The 20588-nt window shown below is 38.7% G+C and overlaps 1 protein-coding gene across 27 annotated transcripts in view; it reads right to left on the reverse strand.

Annotated features, from left to right (window-relative positions):
* MAP2 (microtubule associated protein 2) overlaps positions 1-20588 on the reverse strand; it is a 139942-nt gene that overhangs the window by 108155 nt on the left and 11199 nt on the right. The window contains exon 1 of one of the 27 annotated variants that reach the window (XM_081813725.1): positions 6005-6107. The exons of the other annotated variants lie outside the window; for them this stretch is intronic. The gene's annotated coding sequence lies outside the window, so the exon portion shown is untranslated. Of the gene's footprint in view, positions 1-6004; positions 6108-20588 lie in introns of those variants that run through there. 27 annotated transcript variants of the gene reach the window in all.

Raw genomic sequence — 20588 nt, forward strand, 5'->3', positions numbered from 1 at the left:
GAGCACAGAGAGATTTCCTGGGCAAGAAGAGGGGGCATTTGGTTGAATCCGGGTGCCAGAGCACTGGGCTATTTCTGAGGCCATTGTGAACAAATTCCAGCTGTGGTCTAAAAAAGTCAGAATTCAGCTGAGTGATGATGTTCTTTACCTGAGCTTCTGCACTCTCTGAGGGCGACATCCTGACTGCTGGAGAATTTGAAAAGGCATGCATGTAGCAAAGGGGCCTCCACCAGAGAGGAAAATCCATGCTGCTGAATGTTATCTGACAGGAAAGATGAAATTCTGGCAAATCTACTTTTAGCCCAAAGTCCTAAGAGCTCCAGAAGCAGAGGGATTTCACCAACTCACTGAAGTCTTGGGGAAGCATTTACAATTAAGGGTGATCTCCAGCTGATTCAGGTCCTTCATCTTTTGCTGCATATTGTTCAAGAGGCAATGTGTGATAACTTAATTAGCATAGTGGGTACTAAGTTGGCACCCATCCCTCCCTGTTCTATAATGCTAATTTGAAATCACTCCTTTCCTCCTTAAGTTATTTTCTTAACAGTGGCGGCCAACATTTTATTACTAAGGAAATTTCCAGTAATGACCCATTTTAAAAAGTGAGGATTTCTTAATTGAGTGAGATTACTTACTGGGTTAAAAAATACATCAAAATAAAAGCTCCCCTTAACATATACCTGAATCCACTATGTTAGCACTCCCAGGTGCTCCGGGAATTCTATAACAATATTCATGCATGCATGATACAATAATTCTCCCATCAGCAATCGTAGAAATATTAAAACACATAGGGATATATCATTACGATTTCACCAAACAAAAGGGGAGGGCTTTGCATAAAGATGCTGGTAACAAAAGAGTTTGCCTCACTATAAATAGGAGCCAAAGGAGGAGGCAGATCATCTGCTGGGGAGCTCTTTAAAATGTTTTTCCCCTCCTCTATTCCCCTCCTCTATTATTCTGTCAGAGGCCATGCAATTCCTCTCCTTTGTGCTCTTTTCAGAAGGGTGTTCTATTATTATGCTTTATTTAATTGGCTTAGATTTAAGTAAACAGACGCACTGAGATGAAGGGCAGTTGGAATGGAGGAAGGAGGCATACAGAAATCAACACAGGAGGAGGGGCACAGAGAGACAGGGACTACGGGCTGTAGAACCGGACTCCAGAGAACCCCAAGCACAGCCTGCTCCAGAAAGGCTTTTATTGAAAGCTCCTAGTGGCCGCTTAACGTCTACAATCAAGCCACATGGGACTGATTTATATAAAAACATATGAAAATAAGATTAAAGTCTAAGCTTAAAAAAAACCCAGCAAGTGAACCAATGAGGTTGCAAATATTCCGGCTGCTCTAATTACTGTTTTTCCAAAGGAAATGTGAGGGCCGTTACCACCTTCCTAGGGTTCTCCTGGGCTCTCCTGGGACTACATCAGCCACTTTGGGCATTGGCAGGCACAAAGGTTTGCTTCAGGGATAGGGTTTCACCTTCTCACTCTGAGGATGGTTCTTAGAGCTCCTGTAGAGCCAAAGAGGAGTCAACAGTCTTTAAGCAAAGTTATTGAAAGTTTAAAATGTGTTATCTTTTAAAATTGTGGTTCCCACCAATTACAACAGAAAAGTCTTAGAGTCGTCTAATTCCATGGGCAGGACTCTGCCCGACTCCCACTGACCGCCCCCCTCTCTGCAGGATCTTCCCTGGACTGGGAAGGCCAGCCTCCCCACCCTGAGTGCCCCCTGCCCCTGGCCGCCTGCCTTACCTCACCTTACACAAAGGCTTCAACTTTAATGATTTCAGAAGTAGCTTCTCTGTGAAGGAATACAGGTCCCACGGCAGAGTGGTTTTGTTTTGTTTATTTATAATTTCATTTTTTCCATCTCATAGCCATCCTATTTTTTAATGTCATGCCAAACTGAAAGTCATTTAGGTAAAAGAAAACTCATGCAGCTAAAGAAAAGGCGGGGGGGGGGAACAGTTAAAAAGGAGGCTGGAAGCCATTTGTGACTTCCTCTCTGCCCCATGTTTTGGATGGCTCTATCTAGTTAGTGTGGACTGAATGTTTTCTCCATGCACAGAAAGTCAGCTTCAACCTCCTGAGCAGCTATCCGTGGTTCTTTGGAGATCTGGTGACCACAGGGAGAATCAGACCCTGATATAATAGAATAGAAAGTAATCTTATCAATTGCTTCCAGAAATTCACTGTAAGCCATTACAGTAGAGCATAGATATGAAAGGGTGAGGACACATTAGATCCTGATATAACTTTAAAATAACACTAAAATCTGGAACTCAGATTTCCATTAAATTGTTTGGAAGAATCACGTGTAATACCATAGCTTGACCAAAAGATAAGGACCTTTATGTGTCAGAAGAACATTATAAGCTTCTCTGTCATTAAATAAGATTCCCTTTGAAATTTGTTCTGAGATGAAGTTTTTGTGCCTTAAAGGGATCCGTGTAAATGTGGGAAACAAAGGCAGAAGAAAAAATTATTAAATTTCCTTACTATCTATAGCCCATTGACAAGTCCTTGAAACAGGCAGAATGACATTCCTCTAGGAGCTTAGCTGCCTCGATGTTACTTTGCTAAGGACGAAAGGCAATCTTAGGCTGACCCCCAGGATCCTGTAGGTCTCCTTTAACATATAAAAATTCCTTTGGAAACTTCCTTTATCTCTAACCCCCAAGATACATGTTGGCAGTCATCCCCCAAGCATATGACCCACCGATATACATCTGAAGGGTCTCATGACTCAGGTTTATTAGACAATAATAAATGACCTTTTCCTAACAATAGCCAGCCCCCTCAAGGTCATGGAAACCTTGCTTCCAAAAATCCGTAGAGACTTAAAGCTATCCTTAACCCCCTCCCAACTTGGAAGTATATAATGGGCCACTCCTCAAGACCCTGGTGCAGCTCTTTCTGCACCACCCCCTCCACACCCACACCGGTCCTGTCCCCTGGCTTTAATAAAAAACCACCTTTTTGTACCAAAGACATCTCAAGAATTCTTTCTTGGCCGTTGGCTTCAAACCCTAACATTTTTCCTACATTACATGCACTATCACAAAAGACATCCACCATTCATTTCTCACCATGTTCTTGCATATCATATTATTATGTTGCATTACCTACAACAGCCTCTGAAATTTCAGTGTAAATAGAAGGGTCTATTTAATAGTTCTCTCAATCATCTAACAAATTACTTGCTAAAGCTGCCGACTAAATAGCAGAGTCAGTTTCCAGCAGGGACCAAAAGGAATAGCCTTTATGCCATTATGACAGGTAACATAACTCTGTCAGAGCAGATCCAGGGGCAATTTCCAGTTTTCCAGACACTTGGTTTAAATATTCTACAAACCAACAGCCATTTCTCTTAAATAATTCAACAATTAAAATCCTTTTCCTGAAAAAGAAATAACCTGTGAAGATCTTTAAGAAGAAACCATTGTTACGGTAAAAGTCACATTAAATTTCTTAATCTGGGGGCGCCTGGGTGGCTCAGTCGTTAAGCGTCTGTCTTCGGCTCAGGTCATGATCTCAGGGTCCTGGGATCGAGCCCCGCATCGGGCTCCCTGCTCAGCGGGAAACCTGCTTCTCTCTCTCCCACTCCCCCTGCTTGTGTTCCCTCTCTCGCTGTGTCTCTCTCTGTCAAATAAATAAATAAAACCTTTAAAAAAAAAATTCTTAATCTGATGACTTCATTACTGAAATGCAAACATATTTTTAAATGATAACTAATTTGTTTTTAGTCACTCTCAAAATTGTGAGAATTTATTATATTTATGATTTTGACAAAGAGGTTTGACTCTTTTCAAGTAAATGCCTATAAAATAGACATGATCGTCAGTTTTTTTTAAATTGAATCATTTCATTATTAGTGCCTAACAAAGGTGTTGACTGAGATGAAGCATAATTAAGCATACACATATCACAGAACCATCTCTCACAGCAAAAATCTTATAAAAGCTCCTATTTTAGAGACGCCTGGGTGGCTCAGTCGATTAAGCATCTGCCTTCGGCTCGGGTCATGATCTCAGGGTCCTGGGAGCAGGGAGTCTGCTTCTCCCTCAGCATCCCCCCAACTCATGCTCTCTCTCTCTCTCTCAAATAAATAAATAAAATCTTTAAAAAAAAAGCTCATATTTTAAAGAAGCCCAACAGACAGTCTTCCAGCTCCTTTATCCAGTTACACGGAACTTTTTTCCCTTTCTTTTTTGGTAGTGATACATACTAGTAGATTTTAGGGTCACTTTGCATGACAGAATATTTGGCTTTCCTTTATATTTTCTGCTTATTAAATTGTAACAACTGGAAGCAATTTTCGCATATTCACACTATTCCTGCCTGTAAAGTGTTACATCTGGAAGCTTCTTTTAGAAATGTGTCAGGCAGTTGTGCTTAGCAAGAGAGGCTCATTTGTTATACTTTGTTCATTATAAATCTGTAACTTAGTTGATGACAGTGGATTTCAGTGGATGATGACGGGGCTGTTAGACTCACACATGACTCCATTCACTTTCTTTTTTCTGGATACGTCTTGCAGTGGGTCACTGGTATAAGAGGCGGCTTGACAGAATGGAGAGAAAAGCTTTAGAGCCAGCCAGACCTCTATGTAGCAAGTTATTTAATTTCATCAGGCATAATTTCTTCCTCTATAAATTGTAAATAGTAATATCTACTTTCCTGGAGAATGATTTTAAGCACTAGGGATAGGTTAGGGAAAGCTTCTTGTAGGGGGTCTGACGTATATGCACTGATATATGGTAGTGGTATTACGCTACAACTCAATGAACTGGGTAGGACTGGTTTGTCAAAACACTGAACAGGGCGCCTGGGTGGCTCAGTCGGTTGAGCGACTGCCTTCGGCTCAGGTCATGGTCCCAGGGTCCTGGGATCGAGTCCCACATCGGGCTCCCTGCTCTGCGGGGAGCCTGCTTCTCCCTCTCCCACTCCCCCTGCTTGTGTTCCCTCTCTCGCTGTGTCTCTCTCTGTCAAATAAATAAATAAAATCTTTAAAAAAAACAAAACAAAACAAAACAAAAAACACTGAACAGAGAGTGTTGCTATTCATCATGTTTTATAGCACTTTCAACATGGTCGGACATCACAATCACCAGGGACCCTAAAGATTCGGAGTCTTGGGTTTCTGTTCCCAGAGGTCCAGAGTGGGTGCAGGAATCGACATCCCTCACAAGTATTCAGTATGATCTCTAAGAGGGTGATCTGGGGATCCCAATTTGAGAAATAACTGCTATATGATATAGAACGAATCTTATTAGCATAATTATGATTTTTTTGACTGTGACTAGATATCAATTAAAAAAAATAAAAGGAGGATGTGGTTCTGGTGATATTAGCTTAGTAACAGCTGTTCGTTTAAATGTTGCTAGTTTTTGTTGTTTTTAACTGTATGGGCTTAGTCTTCTATTAGTGATATAGAGTAATCCCAAATATTTTTCCTGGTAATTTATGGGTTGTTTCTCTTCTCAAAAAATCTGGTTTTTAGCTTTTTGTGTGTGACAGACTCTTTATAAAATTTAATGAAAGCTTTGGATCTACGCCCATGTAGGCATGACCTTTACTTATACAAAAGCTTCCTGTGTCCCATTCATATACTGCCTGGGAGCCAAGAAACCTCAAGTTAAAGCAGTTGGGCTAAAGAATTAGATATTAACCATTTGCAGTTTAGAGAACTATTTCTGTACTCTTGAGATCTTACAGGTCTAAAACATGGTTATTGTGCAATGGAAAAAAAAATGTGACCTTTATATATCTATTTATTCTCAAGTAGCTTTGATTGCTTATTCTGTAGGAGGTTTGGAAAGAATAGCTCTTTACAAAAATGAATTGGAGAATTCTAATAAGGAGGCTGTTTATTCTGTTAAAATAACACGAGTTTCTACTTTGGATAACAAGGAATTCAGTAAAAACAAACTTTAAATGCCACAGATTCTACCACAAGTTTTGGTAAAACAGATATGTATTACCCAGCAAGTTTTACCTTTTTAAATGCGTCTCAGCCCTGGGAGAGGAATATAAGGCAACGCGCACTTCCTTTTTGCTTACATTGTTCTGGGATGAAAATACTTCAGTGGTCCAATGCTCTTAGGAAAAAGACTAAAATCATTACTTTGTCCTGGAATACTCTGCCTCACCAGGACTTATTTCTCTCTCCAGTCTCATTCTATACTATGGCCCCCTTACCCTTGTCTTCTGTTTTACTAGCCTTCTGGTGTTCCCCCTTATACACCATGCTCCTGTAGCCACAGGGCCTTTGCATGTGCTTTTGCTCTACCTGAAATGCTCTTTTCCATCTTCTTTGCCTAGTTAAGTATTACTTATTCATAGATCATAGCTAAATTATCCCCCCTGACAAGATCAGCTCATGAATCTCTCCTTCATAGCAGCTATTATAGTTCTAATTTTGCACTTATTTATATAATTATTTGTTTTAAGGTTATTCCCCCACTAGACTCTAAGCTTCATAAGGACAAAGACCATAACTGTTTTTGCTACCCAGACCATAAGGACTTGGTGCTCTATAGCTATTTATTAACCATATGGAAGAATGAATTAAAAAAATGTTTACATCATATTGTTATTGACCTAGCATCTAAAATAATCAGAAACCCAATAGCTGTCTAGTTAAAAGTCCAATAATACCTCTTTCGGCTTCAGTTTCACATGTACAAAAGGAGCACATTTGAGTAAATAATCACTGGGTTTGTTTTCAGTTTTAAAAATCAGTGACTCAACAACCCAAATGTCCATCAACTGATGAATGGATTAAAAAATGTAGCGTATTCATTGGTGGAATATTCTTTGGTCATAAAAAACAACGAAGTGCTGATTCTTACTACAACATGAATGAACCCTTGAAATATTATGCTGAGTAAAAGAAGCCTCTCTCCAAAGACCACATGTTGTATTACTTCATTTATATGAAATGTCCAGAAGAAAAGGCAAATCAGAGATAGAAACTAGATTAGCAGTTGCCTAGAGTCTAAAGGAGGTGGAAATTGGGAGTGACTGCCAGTAGGTATGGAGTGTGTTTTGGGGCAGATGATGAAAATGTACTAAAGTTAGGTAGGGGAGATGGTTGCATATCTCTAAATATACTAAAAAATCACTGAATTGTGTAATTTGAAAGGCTGAATTTTTGTATGTGAAGTATATCTCAGTATAGCTGTTACTAAAAAATATCAATGACCCAGTGGCTACATTAATTCATGGTTTTAATACTAAAACTGAAATAATTCAGTAAACATAAAAACTTTTTTTTAGAAGTTTAAGTTTTCCAAGAGGTTTAAGTATTTCTGAGTATTTCTCCTTTTTAAAGATTATTTATTTATTTGAGAGAGAGAGAGAGAGAGAGTGCATGCACACAAGGAGGGGAGGGGCAGAGGGAGAGGGAGAAGCCGACTCCTGGCTGAGCAGGAAGCCCGATGTGGGGCTCCATCCCAGGACCCTGGGATCATGACCTGAGCCAAAGGCAGATGCTTAACCGACTGAGCCACCCAGGCACCCTCATTCTGAATATTTCTTCACTGGTTATTATACATTAAACACTAAATTATACCTTGTCTACTTAGACCTGTTAAAAAAAATGCGTGAAACACCTTCCCTGATTTCAAGGAGCTTACATCATCCTATCTGGGATGGTAATTAACTGTAACACAAAGCATAGGGTAAGAGTACAGATGAAAAGTACAAATCAGGGACTGTCCTGAATCAAAGGAGAGATTATGTTGAATTTCAATTATTCAGGACAGCATGGTATTTCAGGTGAACGTTATAGTTACATATGATTTAGGCAAGCAAGGATGAGGTACGAAGAAGAAATTGAGACAAGAGTAGAAGCAAAAGAATAGAAGCAGGAGAAGATGGGGGCAATGAGAACCACAAGTGGTTGGTACACGGGGAATTTGGGGGAATTGGAAATGTAGGTTGGGGCCATATGACAGAGAGCTTGGAATCTTAGTTGGGAGAACGTATATTTATTCTGCAGTAACAGGGATTTCTTGGAGGTTTTAGGTAGTTTAGATTTTATAAATCAGTGGAGTTTTAGGAAGATTAATCTTGAATTGAAATGGATAAGCTGATCAAATGTATGTGGAACAAGTGTCTTGAGAGAGACCAATAGTCTTGAGATAGACCAATGGTAGGGTGGCAGCATGAGGAAAAGCTAGCAAAGACAATAATGAAGAAACAAGACAAGTCAGTATTGCAGACTCTGATGAAAAAGCAATTTCAAGGAGAAACGGGTGGCCGCTAGTAATATCTTTTATGCATGCACACAGTATTTAATCTTTGATAGTCTTTTCATGGTTTATAACTTGTCTGAGGTCTCGCAGTCATAGGTGGGAGGCAGTCAAGACCGAAATCAGGTTTTCAGTTTTCTTTCCACTGCACCGTTGCTGGGGCAAAGAGAGGTCATTCAGCCTAAAAGCTGGGAGGCAACCATTTGATTTTTTAAATAAGATGAGCACAGGAGATTTCTCAAAAATGTTTTACGAGTAGAAGGGTGAAAGAAAAAAATCTAGCAAAATGCTATGAAGACAACAGGACAGATAAATGAGGCAATAAGTGAGGTGAACGTGTTCGAGGAGTTTGGATAGCAAGGGGAATAAGGAGATGGGACCTAGAAATACAAGCAGGTTTAAGCAATAAGCTTTTAGCTTGGGAATTTCACAGTGAGGATTCTGGGGTCAAAGGAACCAGGCTGGTCAGGACCTAGTGATGGAGCACACTCACAGGGGTTAGGCAGCCACACAGGATCATTACAGTGAAGACCACTAAAAGGGATGGCGGAATAATGTATTATATTTCAAAATGTGTTTGGTATGGACTGACCCCGGGATCAAATTTTATATACTCTCTTCACTAATTCATCTTCATCAATGGAAGAGTTGTTTCTCCCTGTATTTAAGTATATATCTCTTTTAAGAGAAAAAATTAAATACTCAGAACATCCCTCAACTTTTGAAAATGTTTTAAATGATAATTTGTATCCCATGTTTATATAGTTCCCGGCTCTTTTTGAAAGTAAAACACTTCCTACCTTGGAAATGCACCTTGAATGTATCCAGTGTAATATAAGAAGTACTGGTGACTGAATGAGTTTGCCATTATTTTATTACATTAACAGGCAGATGCTATTAGTTTTTCTGATCATTAAAAATAAAACAACTTAAAAAATACATTTAAGTTAATAAATGTTTCTGCTGGAGTTTAACAGGAACGCAATAGCAAATGATTTATTTAGTATCATTAATACTATAAGTTTACTGTGGAGTCCTCTTAAAATACAAATATGAGATCTTCTTTATCATGTGTCACTAGAGTAAGCATTTGACATTCTGCTGTTTTTTTTCTTTAAATGACAATTTAATTATGCAGTTACTCAGCACCAAAAAGGAAAGACAGCCTCACTGATAGATGCAAAAGCAAATGACTCATAGACATGATCTCAACTATCAAATGTCATAATTATTTATTGCATTCAAAATGATATCATCAAAACAAAGGAAGGAATTTGTACAGATTTTTCCAAAGCTTCTCTATATGCCCAATTTAACAGAGATAAATGCTAATTAACTGGCTTCGGATTAAACTGGGTCCACAAAGTGAATCTGCTAGAACTTTAACACCAATTTCCTTATTTCTTTTTTCACATGTTAATATCAAGAGGAACAACCTGTCCCTTTACTGAGCCTGAAAACAAAACATGTGGAGTCATACCCAGCCACTCTGGGTGGGTATTTTTACCCATGGACATATATTTAGAAACAGTCTTCAAGTGATTTTCTGAAAGAGCCAGAAATCAAAAAGACTGAAAAACTTATTGCTAATAGTCCTCTGTGGTGGTGTCAAGTAAATGGGTGATTTCTTGAAGAAAAGCCTTGATATATGATTCTAAGCAAGGGAAACCATTTTACAAATTTGGAAAATTTATTTTCTACTGGGTCTCCTCTCATCATAATGTGAATATAGTTCAGTAATGAGCTGACTGCTTATAAAATGATCATCCACTTAAACATCCATCTATCCCTTGGGTAACACTAGCTTTTCTTAGAGTCAGCCTATAGGTGGAATTATAATGTAAAAATTTCTATGCAGAGTTATAATAAACTTATTTCATAATGTCTAATTGTATTTTTTCCAAACTAATGATTCCATCACACTTTTTTCCCCACTATGTTTTTAATGAAATTTGATCTGTGTTTGCAAAAGATTCATGTCAAATGTCCTTTTCCTATACCAATTATTGCCAGAGAATGAAGCTATCTTGTATATGTCAAATGCAAAAGAGCTCATTTTGAATAAATCTATTTCCATAACTGCTATCTAAAAGTCACACAGAACTTCCTAGGATACTGACTTGAGTCTCACCAAAATAGTTTAGTGGAGACTACTAATAAACAGAGCTAGAAGCATCTTGAATTTTTTAAATTGTTTCTTACAAGACTTAGTGACTTATATCTAAATATATTCCTTTCAGAGCTTATTTATTCATTTGTGCATTCTCTCTCTCAATCTCTTTCTCTCTCTGTCAGTATATTTCCACTACACTAACTAAAATAAAGTGGGAAATTCTGGACTGTGTTTAAAATCTCCATCTCTCTGATTATGCTTAATATATCATAACTATATGGTCTTGTTCAGACCCTGAAGTTTTTAGGATTTCTGTGGGGAGGCTGTTAGATGTGGGAGTTTATTTCAGTCTGCAGAGTATTGTTTTGGGATTTGCCGACACTAACACTTTGTCTTTCCTGTCCCCATATACAACATGCCTGGCAAATTATAATTATCAGTATTTTCTTTTACAGAAGGATAATTATTTGTTATTTTTACTTAAGCAATAAAAGAACCTAACAGTGTTCTCCCCACAAACAAGGCTCATATGCACAGGGTTATTGGCCTGCCTGTCTGCATAATATGGAAAAATCCCAACTGCTCTCCATAAAACACACTGCCATTGTAAGTTACTCCAGCAAAACACCATGACAATTTTATGGAAATCCTTTACAAAGAGCTTCCAAGAGAAAGCGAGATAGTCACATTAAGAAGATCTCCCTTTTTTTAGTTATAATTCTATTTTAACTGCTGATGTTCATACCGGAGAACAAATGAATCACTAAAATGAATATTGGTAAGATTTTTGAGACCCGGAGCAAAATCCTTTTTGCTACAATTTATGATTATGTGGAGAGGGCACTGAACTCCCTGTGTGACAGTCATTGTAGTTAATGCAAGGGCCAAACTACCAAATTAGCTCATCTGGATTAGGGCGGATTAAGACAGGGATTTGTACAGCATTCTTGTTTCAAGGGCACTGGTCACAGATTTAATGAATACCTTGGTATCTACTGGGAATACTAACTTGAAGCTATGATTAAACAAATGCAATCATTCTAAAATCTGTTCATCTTTCTTGGTCCCCACCCTAATCTACAGCCTTCTTTTTAGTACCTCTCCTTAATGCTGGAGAGATCCGGGGACTCTCAGAGGTAAATTAATGCAAACTAGTGAATGCACACAGTATGCAAAACAAAATCCTCTAGCAGACCATGGGACCCGCCACAGCTCAGCAAGGCAGAACCCTTAGCTCACTGGAATGTGTAACATGTCCCCCCAGGCAATTGCTCATTCCTCTGTCCAGCAAAAGCAGGACATCTGTGGATTTACCTTGGCATTATATAAACTTTCCCAAATCTGTCTTTTTGCCACCTGAGCACACACATCCTTTAGATTGTTAGATGAACTTCAGAATCAGTAACAGCACTTGTGGGTTGTTCTGAAAAGATCAGAACAATTACTAAAAAGAAGGGTCCTCTTATATAGCATTACATTTATTCCAAAAATTGAGATTCTGCCAAAAATGTGCAAAACTGTGGCCATTGGGGTATTTGGCCACAAATAGGGAATACAAAGAGATGAGCAAAGGCTAAACAGGGATGAAAGAGGGAGAGTGACCCCTCTCCCCACTTAGCTATTAACACTGAGCAAAAGGAACTGCCCACCATCAAGCAGAGAAGCTTTGAAAGCATACCCTTAAATGTTTGCTCTGTGCCTGTTTTTCTCTTCTAGATACCGAAGGTCAATGGAACATCATTAGGGAGGATACTGTTCATGTACATGCCATTGACTGTGCTAAGCTCCACTTTCAAGTTTGTACATCAAATGAGACAATAACTATGAAGGTACACTGGAGGTGATAAAGTTCTCTCTACTGATTATTGATTAGGGTCATGGTCTTCTTAGGCATCAGTCATAGGGAGCATACTACGTAGAAGAAAAAAGAATAGCCATGCCATATTGTAGTTTCGACATTGTACTTTCACCTTAAATAAATTAAAGGGTTTATTTTTCCCAGACACTTCCTGACCTCAGGTCCTGTTTGGAAAAGCGATCCTGTTCAACTAACATTGTGTCCATGCTGGAAGCCAGTTTGACTCCTGGCTCGAGTTAGATGAAAAATGGCTGTGCACAGCCCATGATCTACTTACTTAAGGATATTTCATCTTATCTTAAAAATCTTAAGGATATTTAAGATTAAACAGTTTCTGTTGTACATGGACTCCGTTCAAGCCACTGATTTTTGAACATGAGATGTCTGCCTGAGTCATTAGCCTCCCTCTTACGGCTGCCAGAGAAGTATGGTCACCAGAGTCTCTTGCCAGGCTTCTTCCTATTTCCAGAAAACACGGCAAGTTATGAAGCCATTTCAAAATTTGGTAGAGAATTTCCAATGTGAAATATTGATTTTAGAGAAGTGACACCAAGCCCCATAGGAAGTACTTCATATTTACAAAAGTCCTATTGGAGAATTGGTCTAGTTTTGGTGTGCTCAAAATCCACTAAGGTTTTTATAAGAACCTGAGTCTTCTTGGTCTCTTTCAGTTGTCAGGGGCGCTGCTTCCTGTGCAATGAGCTGATGACAAGAGATTCCCAGTGCAAATGTGTATTTTCATTGGCGGTAGGTATTAATTGTCAGTACTAGTAATAGAAGTTTAGGGTCTATTTCTGTATTGATCCTCCTATTTACACTAGCTTTTCAAAGTGCTGGGATTCTGATCCAGTGAGCTGACAGAAAGCTCAAGCCTTCCGACAGCAAAGGGATGCCATGGTGACTCTGGGTCTGGCTGAAGCAGAACGTGGACAGAATGGTCAGCCACCCTTAGTTCATCACTGAACAGGTAGCCCACTGCCCGTGGCATCCTTTGCTAATTCTATCTAAATGTATTTGAAGAAAATAAAACCCTAATAGCTTTTATATTTGCTTTAAAAGTCAGTTATATTTTTAACCCCGACGGTAAGTGAAATCTGCCCACTTTTTTTCTTTTTAACCAAGAGTGGATTTGTTTCATGTTGAGGGAATATAAAAAGCAAATAAATAGTTGAACCTCGCTTGAGCTGAACTGAAGGTAAAGCATATTAGTCAATTTCCCTTTTAAACTAGATAAAATTCAAAAGCCAAACAATTAGTTTAGAAAAACAACACATTATATGCTTGAGTCAGATGTATAAATTAGTTGGAGAGATTTTTCACACCACATGTCTGTGACAAATGGAATTTATGAAGATGAACCTTAAAGTTTAGGAGAGTTAATGCATGTCACACAAGTAAACCACCTCCTTCCTCAAATGTTGTCAAGTAGTCTGTTTTACAATTTAATTTTAGTTTGTAGATACAAAGTGTAAATCTTTAAGATTTATTTTAAAGAATATTAGTACTCCTTCGAAGGAGACTAAGATGCTGAATACCCTTTATCCTTTCTTATCTGCAGGTCTTCTTTAGCAGAAAAATACATTGCCAGCCAAATGTAATTTGATCTTCCTAGAACTGTTTTGTAGTAGACTCAAGAATCATTCCTGATGAAACCAGAATCAATCAGCAGTCTTCTCATTTACACACTTGGTAAGTCATTAGCGACACATGGGGAACAAACATTAAAGAAATAAAAACTCCCAGGAGCATACCTTTATAGCATATTGACTTCCAAGCCTACTGTATTTTGGACGTAATTCATAAGACTTCATTCTCTTTCTAAATAAGGAGCAGCTATTTACCTTTTTTTTTTTTTTAAAGATTTTATTTATTTATTTGAGAGAGAGATAGCGAGAGCAGGGGGAGTGGGAGAGGGAGAAGCAGGCTTCCCGCTGAGCAGAGAGCCCAATGCGGGACTCGATCCCAGGACCCTGGGATCATGACCTGAGCCGAAGGCAGACGCGTAACGACTGAGCCACCCAGGCGCCCTACCTTTTTTTTTTTTTTAAAAAAAGAATGTTTTAAATAGCAAAGATTATTAAGTATCTTATGAAGATAAGTAATTTTTCCCTCTGGATACAAAAAGTTCATTTTCCAGAAATATGAAACATGGTTAAAGTTAAGCCTAAAAGGAAAATTATTTTTTTCATGTGAGATGTAGAAATGAATGAGACAATTCTTCATGAAATGTTCTGAAAATAAATCCCTCCATTATTATGACTAAAGAGAAAAACAAGGAAAAACTGGAAAAGTGATAAACTAGTGTTTATCACTAAATATAAATAAAAATAATTGGAATACCAGCCACTATTATTCACCACCTCCAGGTACCCAACTGTAGTAGAAATGTCATTAAGTACAGTCTGTTTTACAATCTAATTTTTATTTGTAGATACAAAATGTAAGGCTTTAAAAATGAAGATGTATTAAGTACTTGACAATCTTGCTAAACACTTCATAACCCATGTGACATTTGTTTCTCACAGTTTTGAAGTGAGGATTATTGACATTTACTGGTGAGAAACCTCTCCCCACGGAGTTATTGGCCGGAGCACACAGCTATCAGTGAGAGAAACCTCAACCTGAACTGATCTCAGCTATCGGCCTCTCAACAATATGCTTGCTCAGTCATAAAAACCTGAGCGCAGAACTGTGCACATAAGGAAAGCATCGCCTTAACCTGCGGGAAAGGTGGTATAGTCACAATCCTGGCTCAACTCATACGTTGAGTCCTGCTGAGAAGGAAGAGCAGAGCCTATGAAATCAGATAGCTGAGCAGCACTAACACCTGGGCGGGTGGGGTGGGGGCGAGCCTGCAAATTCCGGGCGGCTGCCTCCAAGCTCACCCCCAGTGTCCTGGCTCCACCAGCCCCACAAGGAGTATGCTGCTCTTTATTCCGCAACAGGGACTGACAGCTTCTGCAAAACATAACAAGTGTGAAGCAAGAGGCAGAGTGCGGAAAATAATTCCTCAATAATTTACCTTTCTTGGAGTCAGGCAATAGTGGACCCTTGTAACTTTGGGGATTGGTAGGGATTTTGATGTAAAGTTGGGAGGGAAAAGGTTTATCCAGAACATGTTCTGGTGGCGGACAACCCCGGAAGCAGGCTGTAGAGAAGACAAATCCTATTAAGCTAGCCGGGCAGGCTGAGAGCAGCTCATCGGTCTGGAGGCTGAAATAGCTAGGAAAGCCTCAGAAAAATCTGCATTGCAGATAAACCTCAGGGGAGACAGCTGAACTCTTAACATCTCCCCAAGCCAGCTTCTCTCCTGAGAGCAGAGTGGTCTCAGGTGGTGTAATTTAGAATGTATATAATTTCCAGGCCTTTCTGCAGACCTTGGATGATTTAACATACTTTCATCTTTCGCCTTGCTGCTTTTCACCTGTTTGTTTATTTACTTATCTATGGTAGTAGAGTGGGCAGAAAGGAGACAAGGGGCATGATAAACTAAACTGTACAGTACCTTCAACACTTCTACAGGTCTTATCTTTTATTTAATGTTAGGCCTTGCCTTTATCAAACTGATATTCCTCAGCTTCCAAACAACATAGAGAGCCAAGCATCCTCCTTGTCTCTTGCGAAGAGGGTGGAGAAATGAAAACTTAGAAAGTCATAATAATCGCTACCAATTACAGGGCTTCCGCTATGTAAATTACCTTCCTTAACTCCTGCAAGGCCTAATCAGGTTGTTATTGTCATTCCTGTTTTATACAACTGAGGCTTGATAAACTCCCAGTTTCTCACAGCTGATGAAGCGCACGGCCTGGCTTCGAACCCATGGGTATCTAACTTCAAAGTCTGTACTTACTTCACTACATTATAATACCCTTTGTTTAATGCTTCTAGTATGCCATTCCACTTGCAATAGGCAATAATAGCCATAGCCTCCAGAAATGCCTGCTCTGATGGGATGAAGGCATTATAATAAATAGCTTTTTAAATTGAGGCTGTTATTATTAAAAAAAAAAAAAACTTTTCTAAAAGACTTCGTATTTTCTAGAACGTGTTCCCTCCAAAATTTAGAATTCTGTAAACAAATGACTGTAATTAAAGTCTAGCATATGATTACAAGAAAAGCAAATATTGATAGAAAGGGGGAGGATGAAGAGGTGGAGCAGAGAGGATTTTTAAGGCAGTAACAATATGATACTACAATCTTAGATACATGTCATTATACATTTGTCAAACCCACTGAATGGACAACACCAAGAGTGCATCCTAAGGTAAGCTATGGACTCTGGGTGAATTATGAGGTGTCAGTGTTCATCCTTGGTGGAAAATGTACCATTCTGGTGACTGATGCTGATCCCAGGGGAGGCTATGCATGTGTGGGGGAAGCGGGTATATGGGAAATCTCCATACTTTCAATTTTGTTGTAAACTTAAAATTGTTCTAAAAAAAATAAAGTCATAAAAAGGGGTGGGAATAAAGTAAATATCTAATTAAAAGGAGAGAGCATATACATGGTTTTGATGATCCAGAGGATGGATGGGATTTTGCTAAGTGGAACTTTGGATGAGATATCAGATGCTTTTTAGGGAAGGAGAAGAGAATAAAGGATCAGTCTGTTAGTCAACATCGTTGTTTGAGCACCTCCTCTGTACCAGTCCCCTCAGTAGGTTCTGGGATTCTGGTTAGCAATGAGGCACACAGTCATGGAGGTTCTGGTCTTGTGGAGGAAACATAAATACAAATGAAAGAAATGCAGAGCGCTATGGGAGTATGTAAGGAGCAGACCTGTGAGGCCAGAGGCTGAGAGAAGACTTACCTGGGAAATCTCAGACCTAACCAATGAACAGGACTTAAATAAGTAGAGGGGCAAAGGAAGTGGGAGGGGAGGGGAGAGGCATAGAAAGAGTGTTCCAGGCAAAGAGAATAAAAATATTATGTAATAGCCCCCAGGGAATAAAGCCAGGATGGGCCTGGAGAGTCAGACAAAGAGGCTGATTCCTGACTTTATTATGAATTCTATGGTTTTAAACACAGGAATATCATGATTAGATTGTATTTTTAAAAGATGTGTCCAGTGACTATGTGTGTAACGGCTTATGTAGAGCAAGCGTTGATGCAGGCAGCTATCACCGTGGTCAAGATCAACGGTGATGGGAAACTAACACAGTCCTTGGGGATATGGATAAACTGGATGGTTTTGAAATATGTCTAGGAAGTAGTATTGATAGGACTTGGTAACTGATTGGACTAGTATATTTTAGGTAATTTTTTTTTTTTAAAGTAAGCTCTACACCCAAAGTGGGGCTTGAACTCACAAACCCAAGATCAAGAGTGGCAGGCTCTACCCACTGAGCCAGCTAGGCGCCCCTTTAAGTAACAATTTTAATATAAGTGTTATTTTATAAAGAATAATGATACTTGATAAGATGACATTTCAGAGCCTTTGAAAGTAACTCTAAAGTTTGCAAAGTTGTTATACAAATGATGACTAGGGTAGGCTGTAAGTCATGGAAGAACTCCAAATAACAGTGGCTTCAACAAAATGGAAATTCGTTACAGGGTTATATCATATTCAACATGACTGCAGAAATTCTAGCCATCAAGTGTGAATTCCTTCCTACCAGCAGAAAGGAAGAAAAGAGTGATGAAGAGTGCACTCCTTCCTTTTAAGCAGTTAATGTCAGTTTCACACACAACTTTAGTTCATATCTTATTGTTTGAAAATTAGTCAAATAGTTTCCCCCTAGTTGCCAGGGAGGCTGGAATTCTGGATCTTATTCTGAGTGTCCATTTGCCCACGAAACCTCCAAATAGCAGGGGTCCTTTTATTACTGAGGAAGAAAGAGACAATCAATATTGGCAGCAAAAGTAATCGGGACCACATTAACTATGGGCTAAGGCCTTAGAAATGAAGCAGGAAAAAATAACACAAATTGTACCGGCCCCGTACAACAACAGAAAATTAAAATACATTGGAATGAACTCACTTTGTATTAGCATTCCACATTTTGTCTAAGCTGCCAAGTACATTTTTTTAACCTCGGTGGTAATGGAGATAGACTGGGTAAGTTAAACAGAGCTCCCCCGTCAATAAATACTGCTTTCTACTGCTACAAAGCAGCCTCAGCGAGGCCAATATCTGAGCCTAGTTGTTTATGGTTTCATTTCCTTTACTTTTAATAGTGGCCATAAAAAGCCAAACAAATGCATTTTATTCACATTCCTTTGGATGAGGCCTTGAATTTAAATTATGTCACTGGATCCATTAACATTTAACTATGGCTGGTGCCTTATCCTCTACAGACATTCAACTTCAGAATGTAATAACCACATGCAGAAAATGAGAATTAATAGCAGTCAGAGAGTGAATCATATCTGCATCACTCAGCGTACACTCACATTGATTTATTTTGTTTGTCTGTTTGATGTGTTCTGTTTGTTTCTAAGAATAAAGGCTATCAATAAGATAAGATGCTGGGTTTAATAATAATTTAGGGAAAATACTCCTTTCATCAATTTTCTACAAACTGTTCCCAGTAGGTTGAATTCAAAGGCTGCTGGGACTCTTAACTTTCTTTCTACATTTAATTTTCTGTTACCATTTCTACAACTTTACTGTTTACTGTCATTCTAATTTTCTTTATTTTCCTTTTACTGGTGCTTCATGTCTTGACTGACAGAGCAGAAACCTTCAAGTAACTGAAGCCATCTTAAAGCAGTAATATTTTGGGGGCAGCTAATTAGTAACACTAAATTACACTCATTAGTATCATAAATATTCACATTCTTAATTTTTCCAAGTAAAAGGTATCAATCACACGACATTAAGTCATATGTTCTTGCCAAACCTAAAATTCAAATTTGTTTTAATTGAGCAGTGTGGTACATCAACCACATTCTTGGTCTGCTTTTGTCTTTGGTTTTCCATTAGGTGTAAAATATATCCATGAACAACTGCTTATTTTATTATTGCTATTAACACATAATTTCTGGTTCTTTTGCATTGCAGGTAGAGTTTTATTCTTTTTTTTTTTTTTTTGGTAGAGTTTTATTCTAGTCTCAAGTTGGCATCACTTGCATTTCCTAATGCACAGGCAAAGGGTTTTCTTGTAACCATGGCTATTCTCCACGTTTGCATTATTTGTTACTCTGGACCTATGACAACGTCTTATATATAAAGATAGCTTACATTTATATTCTATGGTACAGCTTTCAACATGCATTCCTATGTTCCATCTCAACTCTGAAAATCAGATGTGATCTTTATTTTACAGAAAACAAAAGGCCCAGGAAAGGGAAGTAATTTTTCCAACTAACTAGTAAATAGGAAAGATAGAACACTGGAATAGTAAGTACAAAGAGTACAAACTTAGATCGATGCTATAAAAATTCATAGTAAAGAATGGTAATGGAGGAGTTATCACACACACGTCTCCTTTCTCCTAATTATTATTAAAGTAATAAAAATGTTGAAAAAGAATGTAACCCTAACAAAAAATTTTGAAGATATCCTAGAAGTCAGAATATAGATGGAGAAAGAAAGAAAACTGCTGCAAGGAGGCCCCAAGTTAACAGTAGGTCCATCGCAAGGGAACCTGGAGAAATCCCAAGCTTAGAGTTTTCAAATACAGGGTCCAAGGAGGCTGAGACTATCATAGCAATTCATTAAGAAATGTATTCAGGGAGCGCCTGGGTGGCTCAGTCAGTTAAGTGTCCTACTCTTGATTTCGGTTCAGGTCATGATCTCTTGAGATCCAGCCTGCATTGGCTCCAGGCTCAGCGCAGAGTCTACTTGAGATTCTCTCTCTCCCTCTCCCTCTGTCCCTTCCCCCTGCTCGCACACTCTCTCTCTAAATAAATAAATTTTAAAAGTTTTTTTTTAAAAAGGAAACATATTCATAACAATTGGGACCCTTTCTATTCTTCTTCCTCCTTGCTACATTTTTAGTGACAGGAGAAAGCTTTTGCCCCCAACGGTGAAAATAAGAACTAGCCTTTAATGAAAGAAAGTGATTAGTTTGAGAACCACGTCTAGTATAGATAAATCTATGCAGAACTGAAACAATTGTAGGGATCCTAACCTGCTCACTTGCCAGTTGCGTCTCCGTGCTCCTCCTGGGATACCTGCTTCCTGAGACTCTGCCCACTTATCCAGAACCTGTAGGCAGCTGTCATGGTGATTGGAGGTGCAGATCTGCATGACTGCAGAGGAAACTTGCAGGAGCTACCTATCATCCTCAGCTTAGGTCTTCATACATAAAAACAAAAACCCCCAAATCCTCCAAATCAAGACATTTGAGAAAAACCAGTAGCATGAACAAGAAAAATATTTTTAAAATGACTCCTGAGGAAATAGAGA

The sequence above is a fragment of the Leptonychotes weddellii genome, chromosome 3, assembly GCF_054177405.1.
Source record: "Leptonychotes weddellii isolate Sample4059 chromosome 3, ASM5417740v2, whole genome shotgun sequence".
NCBI classification, from domain to species: Eukaryota; Metazoa; Chordata; class Mammalia; order Carnivora; family Phocidae; genus Leptonychotes; species Leptonychotes weddellii.